Below are 12,516 nucleotides of genomic sequence, written 5' to 3'. Positions count from 1 at the left end.
GCCACTCCCCTCCTCTCTGGGGGAATGAGTCACTGCTCGGTGACCGGCCAGCCCAAAGCATCTGTAGGCAAATGGGCTCTGCCCGGTCAGCCCTCCTCTCCCAGCTCAGTCCCTCCTTTCTTCAGGGTTTGCACACCCAGGCCAGCTCTCTGGTGGGACTTCCCACAGGGGACCTACAAATCCTGGGTGTGGTGAGGCAAAGATGCCGATGGGGGCCAAGTTATATTTTTCTGGTCTTGGTCAAAAACATGACTCGACTCAGCCTAACCCAGGGAGATTTCGTGTTGACTTTCATTTGCAAAGAAGCAAGAGGAGTGCCTAACTCTGCCCGAAGGCTTCCTGGAAGAGGAGAGACTTGAGAAGAGTCTTAAACCGTGTGTTATCCTCTGCCCGTGAAAGGACTGTGGGAGGGGAAGGCCTTCCAGGCGGAGGCTACTGCACTGAGAAAGGCATGGAGTGAGAAGCCAGCGGTTTGGGGGTGCTGGAGTGTAAAGCGTCAGATGGGGGAGTCGGGGAGGGGGCTGGCGGGGTCAGTGGATGCCCTCCAGGTCTGGCCACCAAGCTCCTGAAGCACAGCTGCCTGCATCTCTCCCCTGCTCAGGTGTGCCTAGTGGTCCCCGCAGCCTCTTTAGCTCAGCGTTCACTCAGTGTCTTCCCACCTCCGCGAGTTGCTCACACCGTCCTCCCCTTCAAAAACCAGGGTCCACCCCCCCGCCCCCACCAGCCCGCTCCAGAGGCCAGCTCACATGGGGCCCTTTTGCCAAGTCTTAGTGACTTCAGCTCTGCTGGAAGCTCTACCTTCCATTCTGCCCTTGCAAAGTCACCGCAGCCCATTTTAACCCTTCACGGGTGAGTGGAGTTGATCTCCCAACTACGTTGTCCCTACTCTGCAAGGAAAGGGACCCTGACTTGCACTTTTTTTTCTCTGCAGTACCCGGCACAGTGCCAAGCACTCAGTGAGTGACAGCGGGTGTGTGTTCTCCATGATGCTGATGCTCAGGCCCCCTTCACTTTGTCTCTGGCTCCATCTGCTCTCTGCTGGCCTCTTGCCCTGTCCCTGCCCTCTCTGCCTGTTCTTCTCTAGCTTTCACATCCTGCCTCTGTCTAACTCTGTCTTTCCATATGTGTGTGTATCTCTCTCTCTGTGTCCCTCACTGTGTGTTTCTGTCCTTCTCTCTTCTTTCTGGATCTTTCCATCTCTGTCCCTCTCTCTGGGTTGTTGTCTCTTTCTGTCTGTCTGTCTCTTTCTTCTCCCCACCCCATTGCACTCCTGCCTGACTGAGCCCCGGTCCTGACATTGGCAGCCTGGCTTGGGGAGAGATCGGCTCCTGGGGTCATGGGTCAGTTGGCCTCAGGCCTGGAGGATGGGCTGGGAGGGCCTGAGGTACCCAGGCTCTCCTCCATCCTGGCCTCTCCGGCTTCCTTCCCCCAGCCCAGGGGCACCCCCGAGTTCAGGGAAATCTCAGGGTCCAGGATGGTCCTGACGCACTGAGCCCCGCCATCCTGGACTCGAGCCCCAGGTAATGTCCTTAATTAAACTTATGCATTAGCTCTGGGTCATCAGATCATGAGAGCAACTTCCTGCCAACCCTCTGGAGGTCACAGGGTTAGTGTCCTGAATCCCCCCATTCTGAAAGGCCCAGCTCCAACCCTCCCATTGTCAGGGAGCTCTCCCTCGCTACTGCAGCTGCACTGACCTCCTTTCTTCCCTACTCTTAAACAACTTTCAGGAAATGAAAACATCTCTGCTTTTTCCTGATCAGACATATCATTATGAAAAATTAAAAAATAAGAACAGGAAAGTCTCCCCGTCACCCCAACCCCTGTCACTGCCTTGGTGGGTGTCCTTCCAGACTTGTCCCAGGGCCCACAGAGCCCATGCTGGCTGGCCTGCCTGGTAGTCCTAGGGAGAATTGCTAACCACTGCTAACTAACCACTGGGTGCTGCCACTCACCCAGGAGCACCAGGGCTGCCCTTGAGAGCAGCAGCTGCCCCCCTGCCTTCCGACTTGGAGCAAGTCTCTGCAACCACTGTCCATTCCCTTAACACTGGTGATGGGCCTCTGCTGTGGGCTGGCCACACAGGTCTCTCTTTTACTGTGTCACAGTTTCAGCTTCTCTGAATGATGGCAGGCCAGCAGCTTGAGAGACCCTGGGACCCACGTCATAATTTTGTGTAGCTCACTTAAGATCTAAAATATGTCCCCAAAATTTAATAGTTATCTGTTTGGTCTGTACCTCTCATGAGGTAACAATAGATAGAATTGGGGGTTTTATTTTTTTTTATTTTAACAATTTTTTAATTTTTTTTTTTTTACTTTTACATAATTAGTGTTGTAGTCAAGGTCCTCTGAAGTGGGATTAAACATGCAAGGGTTTTGAGGAAATGCCTGTGTGGGGGAGGATGGGGAGGGAGTTGGAAAAGGCCAGGAGAATCACCAGACTACAGCGATGCAAGCCTGACTAGAGTCAAGGAGAAAGGGAGGGAAGGTTGGGTGGAAACTTCTGGATTGCCTGGATTGCCAGGCAGTCTAAGGAAGGCTCAGCAAGGCCACTGGGGGGCCTTGAACCAAAGTCAGCCATGGAGGAGTCCCACGTCTGCCAGTAACAGGCCTGCCTTAGCTTTCCTGCCACCATCAGCCACGGGAGCCACCATGGGAAGCAGGGCCTTGGTGCAGACACAGAGGTAAATTTTAGAGCCCTGGGGCCCTGGGCAGTGAGGCTGCCTGCAGTTAGAGATCTGGGACTTGTATTCTTGTGGCCACCGCGATTAGGATCAGATAGTTCCGAAGGCTGCTTTTTTCCACTTGATTATATATATGGGCAATTTTCCTGTCACCTCCTAAAGCGCTACATCATTCTATTTGCAAGTTGCATTGTAAATTTGAATGTACGTAGTATCAAAATTTATCTATTTATGTTGTTTCCAATTTCTTGCTACTGTGAACTCCATTGCAACTTGCAAACATCTTTTTACATTCCTCTTCGCCTGCTTTTTATTTTATTACTGATTTTACCCAAACATTTCCAAAATTTACACTCTATACCCACTGTCATGGCCCAAGAGGGTTTTAAGAAAGCACTGGACACGTTCTGAGACATGAGCTTTTATTTTGGGACTTACCTACAGGGTGGCAAGTCGGTCACGTTGCCCTGAATTCAGGAGCTGCTCTGAAGAGCGGTGGGTTCAGAGCTCAAGGAGAAGATTCTCCACAAAAGCAGGGGGTGCCAGGGAGTGGTTTATAAGGGTTAGGACAGAGACATAGAGGAGCGGGGGTCTTGTGATGTAGGGAGGGATTGATGGTCATCAGGGAAGACGGGAGGATTATAGATTATCTTGTAGCCTCATGGAGTTTCAGGGAGGAGGTAGTTTCAGGAGAGAGGCAAGCTATCGCCGGGAGGCCTGATTCTACAAGGAGAGTGGGTCAAACCTTAACTGTCTTAGGTCAAGCAGGCTGCTATGTGCACTTGTTAAGGCACTTGGGGAAGGCTCTGGACCCGGGGCTCCCACACCACCAAACGTCAAATCCCCCTTCCCTCTCTCCCATTCCCTGGTGAACTCTAATCTATTTTCTGTCTCTACAAATTCACTATTTCTAGATATTTCACATACGTGAAATCATACAGTATTTGTCCTTATATGCCTTGCTTACTTCACTCAGCATAATGTTCTCAAGGTCCATCCATGTTGCAGCAAGTCTCAGAACTTCATTCCTTCTTGTGGCTGAACAATATGCCATTGTATGGATATGCCACATTGTGTTTATCCACTCATCTGTTGATGGACGCTTGGGTTGTTTCCACCTTCTGGCTATAGTGAATAATGCTGTTATGAACGTTGGTGTACAAGGATTTGTTTGAGTCACTGTTTTCAATTTCTTTGGATATTTGCCTAGGAGTGGGATTTCTGGGTTGTGTTGTAATTCTATATTTAACTTTTTGAAGAAATGCCATACAGCTTTCCCCAGCGGCTGCACCATTTAACATTCCCGTTTGCCTGGTTTGGCGGACCATTTAACTCAGTCCTGGTCTCCTGAGTGGTGGTCCTGTAACAGTTCCTTCCTGGGGGTGGCAGAGTCTCCTGGTGGGCGGCAATCCCCTGAGGGTGGTAAGTGTGCCCCCACCTCCTGTATCTCCCACAGCCAAGCCTGTGGAAGCTGGCTCTCCATCCAGAGGAGTAAGGACCGATTCTCCAAGGGAAATGCAGTGCATTCACTTGGCCAAGGGAGAAAAGCCAGGGTCAGAGGCCAATTCTTCAAGACTGCTTCAAACCTGAGCACTCAGCCCGGGGCCCTCTGTACATGAAGCAGGTGCTCAGTAAGGTGCTGAAAGGAAAAAACTGAGGCTGATTCTGAATGCTGATGGATGCCAGGGCCACTTTTCTCTCCATGCGGGGAGGTCTGGGTAGGGGTGTGTTTGTGCAGGATTCTGGTGGAAGATGCAGAGACTAGGCTGCCTGTTTCAGCCAAGGTAGAGTGGGCAGGCGGGGAGGGGCTCTGTCTGGAACTTCTAGGTCCAGAGTCCCCAGAAAGTCTGTGGTCCAGGGGAAAGGGCTTCTGAGCAGGGACAGACTTGGGGATCATCGACCCAGTCACGCCTGTCCCACACCTCTGATGCTTGGCCACATGCAATAGGCTTTATATTTCCCTTTAAACTGATTCACTTTTTTGATTAGATCATGTTGTTTTATTTCAAAAATTTCAAACCTATAGAAAAGTTGTAACGATGGTACAAAGACTATTATATACCTTTCACCTAGATCTGCTGATTAATATTTGGCCACATTTGCTTTATCTCTTTATATATGCTTTTGATGAACCATTTGTAAATTGCAGATACCCCTGTGGTGGTTTGAAGATGTGACCACAAACTCTTTGGCAATCCTCTTTTCAAACGGTGGAGGCTAATTCCCCTCCCCTTGAGTATGGATCAGATTGAGAGATTCCCTTCTGATGCATAGAATGTGATGCAAGTGACAGAGTGTCATTTCCCAGACTAGGTCATAAGAGGCATTGTGGTCTCTTCCCTGCTCCTTCTTCCTCGGATTGCTCACTCTGGGGGCCCTGAGGACCTCCAGACAGTCTTATGGAGAGGTCCCAGTGGTGAGGAGCTGAGGCCTCTTGACAACCCTGAGTGAGCCAGTGTGGGTGTGGCTCCTCCAGCCCAGTCTCCAGCTCCAGATGACACAGCCTGGTTGGCATTTGCCAGCAACCCCATGAGAGACCCTGAGCCAGAACCACACAGCCAAGGCACTCCCAGATTCCTCACCCCTAAAAAGTGTTTCAGAGAAAAAATGTTTATTGTTGTTTACAGCCACTAATTTTGGGGATAATTTGTTACACAGCACTAGATAACCAATACAATCCTTTATTCTCCTAAGAAGAAGGACACCCTTACATAACCATAGTACAATTAACACACTCAGGAAATTTAACATCGATACAACATCGTTAACTAATATACAATCCATATTCAAATTTTCCTGATTGCTCCATTAATATTCTTTATAGCTCTTTTTTGTTTGTTTCCAAATCAGAATCCTATTAAGCCTCATGCATTGTATTTAACTGTTTTATCTCTTTGGGATCCTTTAATCTATAACAGTTCCCCAGCCTTTTTTGTTTTTCAGGACACTGACATTTTTGAAGAATCCAAACCATGTTATGTTGTGGATCGATCATTTCATTTTAAATAAAAAATGTATCACTGTATAGAAAACCAGAAACACCTACCATAAATAAAAGTAACAATAAATAAAAAGAAAACAGCAAGGTAACTAAATTCTTGCTGGATACTCTTGCTTGGTGAAGGCTTGCTCTCCTTTTTTTAAAAAGTGAGATTAGCAATGTTGGGGAAAAGGTGCCAGTGATAGACTACACCCCCTTCCGGAGGCGACCAGAAGGCTGGAGGGAGAACTGAGAGAGAAGGGGCTCTCTGTGGCTCCGTGTGCACCACCTCAAGTCAAGCCTCACTGGGAAAACACCAAGCTGGGCTACCTCGCCAGTGTGTGTTCAAGGGGATTCAGTGACTCTTGCAAGGTTACACAGCAAGCAACAGCAGTGAGCAACGCCAAAGAGTCCAGAACTCAGACCCCATTAAACCTCTTTGGTGTCCTTGGGAGCTTAGGAGCCTGGCTTTGGTGTCAGGCTGGATTCTAGCCTGGGCTCTGCAAGCCCCTAACCTCTCGTGTCTTAGGTCTCTCAATATAAAATGAGGCTACAGTAGCCTTGAATCTTGAAGATGATTGTGTAACAATGGAGCTTACAAGGGGTGACAATGTGATTGTGAAAGCCATGTGGATCACACTCCCCTTTATCCAGTATATTGATAGATGGGTAGAAAAACGGGAGCAAAAAAAAAAAAAAAAAACTGAACTAAAGGAAAAATAGGGTGGGGGGGGGATTTGGGTGTTCTGCTTTTACTCCTAACTTTTTATTCTTCCTTTCACTTTTTCTGGTACAAGGAAAATGTTAAAAAAAATAGATCGGGGTGATGAATGAACAACTATATGATGGTAATGTGATCAATGGATTATATACTTTGGATGATTGTATGGTATGTGAATAAATCTTAACTAAAAAATGGGGCTAATAATTATACTGACTTCACTGGGTTACGGTGAGAACTACATGAGATGATGCAATCAGATGCTCAGCACAGTGCCTGGTCCTCAAGAAATAAGGCTTTATTATTTTCACATGGGCAGAGACCAGTAGGAAACCCAGAAAAATGGAACAAAGTAATTGTGCCAGGGTGAGGCAATCCACTCATTTATTCTGGCAACAAATACTTGTTGTGCACCTATGTGCCTGCGTAAAAAGACCTGAACCCTGTCTTCAAGGAACTCGCAGTGTCCGGAGGAGGGCAGATGCCATAGACAAAGAAGGACAACATCCTAGTGTGACCAGGTGCTCTGGGACCTTTGAAAATGGGCATTTTACCTCTCGTGCTGTCAAGCCACAGCTGACCCCCCTTATCTTGGGAAAAAAAAGTTGCTGGGCCCCTTGGAGTTCCCAAACACGCTGCACACATTCCTGTTTCAGGCTTCTGTTCATCCTTGGAATGTTCCTCCCCCTGGACTTGCTAAGGCTTGTTCCCTGTGTCCTTTGGGGTCTGATCACTGGCCTCCTCAAAGAGGACTTGCCTAGCGTCCCAAATAGAGCCCCCTGCCCTGGTCATGCTTTCTTCATCCTGCTCTTTCTTTAGCCTTGGTGACATGTTTACTTGACCCTCTGTTTCTTGTTTTCTCCTCTGTTCCTTGATAAGGGCAGAAACCATGTCTTGTTCACCACTCTGTCACGAAACACAGCAGGCCATCAGCAAATGTGTGTTGAATAAATGAACAAATGGAGTGGGGGCGGGGGGCGTACACGTCAGGAAGATCTGTCTGGGGTCTTGGGAGAGGTGGGGCATGAGTGAGAAACGCTTCAAGCCCCTTTCATTCCCCTGATCTCTGTAACGTGGCAGATGACAAAGACCAGAGGAGCTGGGCACGGGTCCCAGAGAGGCTGTGGAGTCTGAGGCGCACAGCTTCGAGGGGACAGGGCCAGGAAAGCAGCTGGGATCCTCTTTCCGTGCCTGCCAGCCTTAGTCACCCACTGGCTTCTGAGCGGAAAGGGGAACTGGCTCTGCCCAGGCCCTGCATCCTAACCCTGACACAGCAGGGCTGGGCCTGGAGCCAGAGGGCAGAGCTGGGCTGGGGGTGCCGAGAGCACCCAACGCTTGCATTCTCCCCTCAGGGAGAGCTAGGCAGCCTGGGAGACCCCCGCCGCCTCTAACGTGGGAGTCTGGGGAAAAGAACAAACACTACTTTGGGAGGACACTTGGAAATGAACTGGGTCGAGGTCTCTCCCAGGCCAACATTTTCACAGCTCCAACCTCCCAGAGCGGGGCAGAGCCCCTGGGTCAGCCTTTTACTGGCCATGGATTTCTGGTCCTTCCTAGTTTTTACTGGGAAACACTTAGGCAAAAGAAAAAAAAAAAAGCACAGCTCAAAGGAATATTGCCTCTCAGACTGAGGGTGGCTTTAAATTGAATTTCTTTCCTGTGTTTTCTAAGTTATATCATTTTATAATAATTGTTTTTCAGTAAAAATCATAAAACATATTTGTTGGAGAAGCTCAAAAGGAAAAAGGGACAAAGTAAAAGAGGGGATCCCATTTTGTTGCCTAGAGACAGGGCCACCTGAACTAGGAGAGGGAGAAATAAAGGAAAAAATAGAAGTAAAAAGACACATTTGGCTCATGTGTGTGTAAAGATATTTAATAGCAGATCTGCTGCATGAAAATGGCTTAAACCAGACTTTTTCAATCCCCATTCCACCCTGATGGTGCGCAGGCATGTTCTTAAGATCTTTTAATTCTGGGATAATTTGTTTGATACTTCATTTTTCAGAGTAGTTGTAGGTTTACAGGAAAATTATGCAGAAGTCCAGAGTTTCCATATTAACTTTGGGAGAATTTTTAAAATTCACATTTTAATTTCAATGATGACAGCAAAAATCTTTTTATCAATTTTAGACTTGTGTTAACTTTCATTTCGAAGATGTTCATAAAATAAGACTTTGGTTTCTTTGTTGCTGTTTTCTGAAATTGGGGTCTTGCAGATCTATTCTTGGGGATCTTCCACAATTTTGTTTCCTTTAAAAGGAGTCTGACATCCCCAAACCCAGAAGCAACAGCCTCTTCAAGAACGTCAACCATATGCATCCCCCTTCCCCATAACGTTGACACCCCTTTTCAGTGTAAACAAGTTAGGGTGGTTACTACCCAGATATCCCTGAAGATGGAGACAGTGATCAAACTAGAGGGAGAAGTAGCAACAGGCAAGATAGGATTTAACAAAGGATTATGACTACTGAATCATTATATAAATATGTTTTTTAGTCTCTAGCATATTAGAACAGCTAGAAGAAAATAACTGAAATTGTGGAACTGTAACCCATAATATTCTTCGAAAATTGCTCTATAACTACTTGTTAAATCATGCTTTGAAAGTTATCATTTTCCTGTATATATGTTGTATTTCACAACTAAAAAATGAAGGAGAAAAAAAAAAAAAAAAAAGAGTCCAGACACTGGGAAACACTGACTTTACCACTCTTGGGTTCTGGTTACTGAGAGTGATCCTTAGGACTGGGTGCCCCAGACTGGAGAAACTTGTGCCTGATATGGGAATCGTGTGTGTGTGTGTGTGTGTGCGTGCGAGTACACACACATGATATGGGGTATGTGTGTGTGTAATTGTGTGCACATGTGTATGTAGTATGTATGTGTATATATATATCTTTGGTATGTGTGAGGTGTGTGTCTGTTTTCACAAGTATGGTCGTGGCTCTGTTTCTACTTTGTGCATAATGGGTACATGCTCCCTCTTTTTCTTCTTTTCTTTCAAAGGGAAGACATGGAATGTGTGTCCTACTTCTCTCTCAGGACTGGGGAGATGAGTGTTGCTTTGTGTCCAGCAGAGCAGGGGTGCCCTCTCCGTCTCCAAGTGACCTGATTCTCTGCTACTCTGATTTCTGGCCTTTCTCTGGCAGACCTATGGGAAAGCAAAGTGGCACTTATTGGGCTCCACTCTGCTGCTTTTACAGACCCACGTGGTCCCTAAAGGACTGGAAGGAGGGTGAAAATAAAAGGGAGCCTATTTAATTAATGGAACTGGACAACTGGTTAACCATGTGGAAAAATTTTAAACGGAAGCCCTACCTCATTCTTTACACCAAGATAAATTCCAGATGGCTCAAAGATTTACACCTAAAAATTAAAATCATAAAAGTTCTACAAGAAAATACAGGTGAATTTATTTATAATCGGAGTCTAGGGAAGGCTTTCATGAGCAGAGCACAGAATTCAGTAGCTGTGAAGAAGAAGATGGATAAAGTAGGCCTCATAAAAATTAGAAACTTCTGTGGGAAAATACCAACAAGCAAAATAAAAATAAACTGGAAAAAAGTAGTCACGACATATATGTTACACAAAGACCTATTTTCCTTAATTTGCCGAGGACTCATAATTAATAAAAAAGATGAACAATCCTATAGAAAAACAGGCAAAGGATGCAAACAGACTTTTCACAGAAAAAGAAAGCCAAAATCATGCAAAGATACTACTCCCCATTCATAACTAAATATGAATCTAAACAACCAGGCACCTTTTAAAACCTAGTAGGTTGTTAGAAATTAAAAGCTTGAGAATACCCAATTCTGGAGTACAAATCTGTAGTTTGTTTTTTTTTAAGAATAATTTGGCAAATTATCAACCAAAAATGTAAATACACATACCCTTTGACCTAGTAGTTATGTAATTCTGAATTTGTCTTTGATAGGCTTGTAGACGTAGCCAAGCTAAATGAGCAAGGATGTTCATTATAGCTGTGTTTGCTATGGCAATAAAACTGGAAAAAAAATTAATTTCAACAATAGGGGACTGTTTAAATAAATTATGGCACAGCTGTAATATAGGACCAATATAGCAATTAAAAGAATGAAGCAAATCTAAGTGCATTAATATGAAAAGGCCTCTAATAGATTGATTAGCTTAAAAAGCACAGTTTAGTATACTGTGCATTGTATAATCTCTTTTCTCTAAGTAAGAAGACACACGTGAAAATATTGGTAAATGCATACAATTTTTGATGAAAGGATACAGAAGAAAATTTGGACAGTTCTTGTCATTGGGAGACTTTTACTTTTCATTTTATACCTTTCTGTATGTTTTTTGTTTTTGAGAAATATGTACATGACTTTTATTTTAATAGATCAGCAGAAATTATCTGGTTTTATGGATTTTAAAAAAATGCTTCCATACGTAAATAAAGAGATGCTATTTTTTAAAGATAGGCTTGAAATATTGTGACTGATAAAAAAAATAATAAAGTTCAACCCCTAGCATTCTTCCCCCTCTTAAATTTTTGCTCTTTGCCCCACAGGGTACAGAATGTGGAACAATTACCAAGGCTCATAACATATTTCTAAATCCTTTCTCAGAAGAAGAAACATGTAAGCCTAGATTTTATAATATGATTTTCCTCTTGGAAAAAAAAAAATGACTAACGAGGTACAAAAGCGAATTTTCTGATGAAGCTGAAATGAAGTTGTTTTCAGACTTTTCTGGCCTGCATCGAGTGCTGCATTTTGGGCTAAATGTGGAGACCTGCGGGCAAAAACAGGTAGGCGTGCTCCTGGTGGGAGAGATGCACCCAACTGGATTTTCCGACTTCTACTCTGTAAGCGCACCTGGGTCAGAGGGACTTCAGGGCCCCCTTTCCCCTGTGTCTGTGGCACAAACTCGCGAATGAAAGCGACTTCTGGGACTCCCACTGTGTGGATGGGTGTTCGCGCGCGAGGGCTGGTCCAGGGGTGGGAAGCCCCAGCTCTGAGGCTGATCCGGGGCTCCGAGGACCGCGCTAGGAGGCGCCCCGTTACTGACAGCACAGCCTCCAGGTGCTGGACGCGCACAGACACGGGAGCGGGTAGCCAGGCCCAGCCAGGGGCGTCCAGGCGGCAGGAGCACTCCCAGGAGCACTCCCAGGAGCTCCGAGCCGTGGCTCAGGACGGGTGAGCCCCCTCAGTGCTGGCGGAGTCTCGGGCGCGGGCTTGGCCTTCTTTGGTCCAGCTACCGTGATGGGAAAGAAGGAAACGGTTCCTCCGCCTGAGATCAGTCTCAGGATGAAAGATGAGAAAGCAGCCCAGTGGAGCCAAGCTGCCCGGAGGGGTCAGCTCAGTGGCTGAAGAGCGGTTTCCTCCGTGACGCGTTTTCTCCACAGTGAAGCAGCGGACGGGAGCTGCAGGGAGGGGCCGGAGAACGAGGGGAGTCTAATGGCGTTCTAGGGCCCCCTAGTGGAGGGTGCGGAGAGGGGTCCAGGGAGGAGCAGGGAGCGCAGGGGACGGGAGGGAGGGGACACAGGGCTTCCCTCTCTGCCTACAGAAAACGTCCCACGAGCCCCCTCACGAGGAGGGGCCCTCCGAGGCGCCTTTAGGTGCAGGTGGGAACAAGGAGCGCGCCTCTGAGACCCCTCGAGAGGCAGGTGGGTAGGAGCGAGCCTGGCACTGCCAGCAGTAACGGGAGACATGGCTGTTCCCTGAACTGGGTCCAAGTGATTTAAGGCTGTTGGCTTGTTGGAGAGCCGCCACCTCCTACTTCTCTTTCAACGTTTTGCCAGAAGGAGTTTTAAATTTTTATGTAGGCATATTGATCATACTTTTCCTCTGTGATTCTCTGGTCTTGATAACATTCTTAGAAGGGATTTCCTGCCAAGGAAAGGTCACTTAAAATGTCTCATGAAAGGAAAAGGGTGGCAGGTCTTAACAACCATTTCGAGCGTTTTCCTTGGATTCGGGCTGTTACTTTGAATCTCTGTGGTGCTCGTTGGTGGTTGTGTGCTCCCTGGCCTCTGGGGAGCTGAGCCAAAGCCCCTATGAGGGTCCGGACCAGGAACTGGTGAGGAGACCTCCTCTGCCACGGGGGTCTTCCCCATTCTGGGAACTGAAGGAACCCCTTCCTGGAGAGGAGCACG

The sequence above is a fragment of the Choloepus didactylus genome, chromosome 15, assembly GCF_015220235.1.
Source record: "Choloepus didactylus isolate mChoDid1 chromosome 15, mChoDid1.pri, whole genome shotgun sequence".
NCBI lineage: Eukaryota > Metazoa > Chordata > Mammalia > Pilosa > Megalonychidae > Choloepus > Choloepus didactylus.
Note: the sequence above shows the minus strand (reverse complement) of the source record.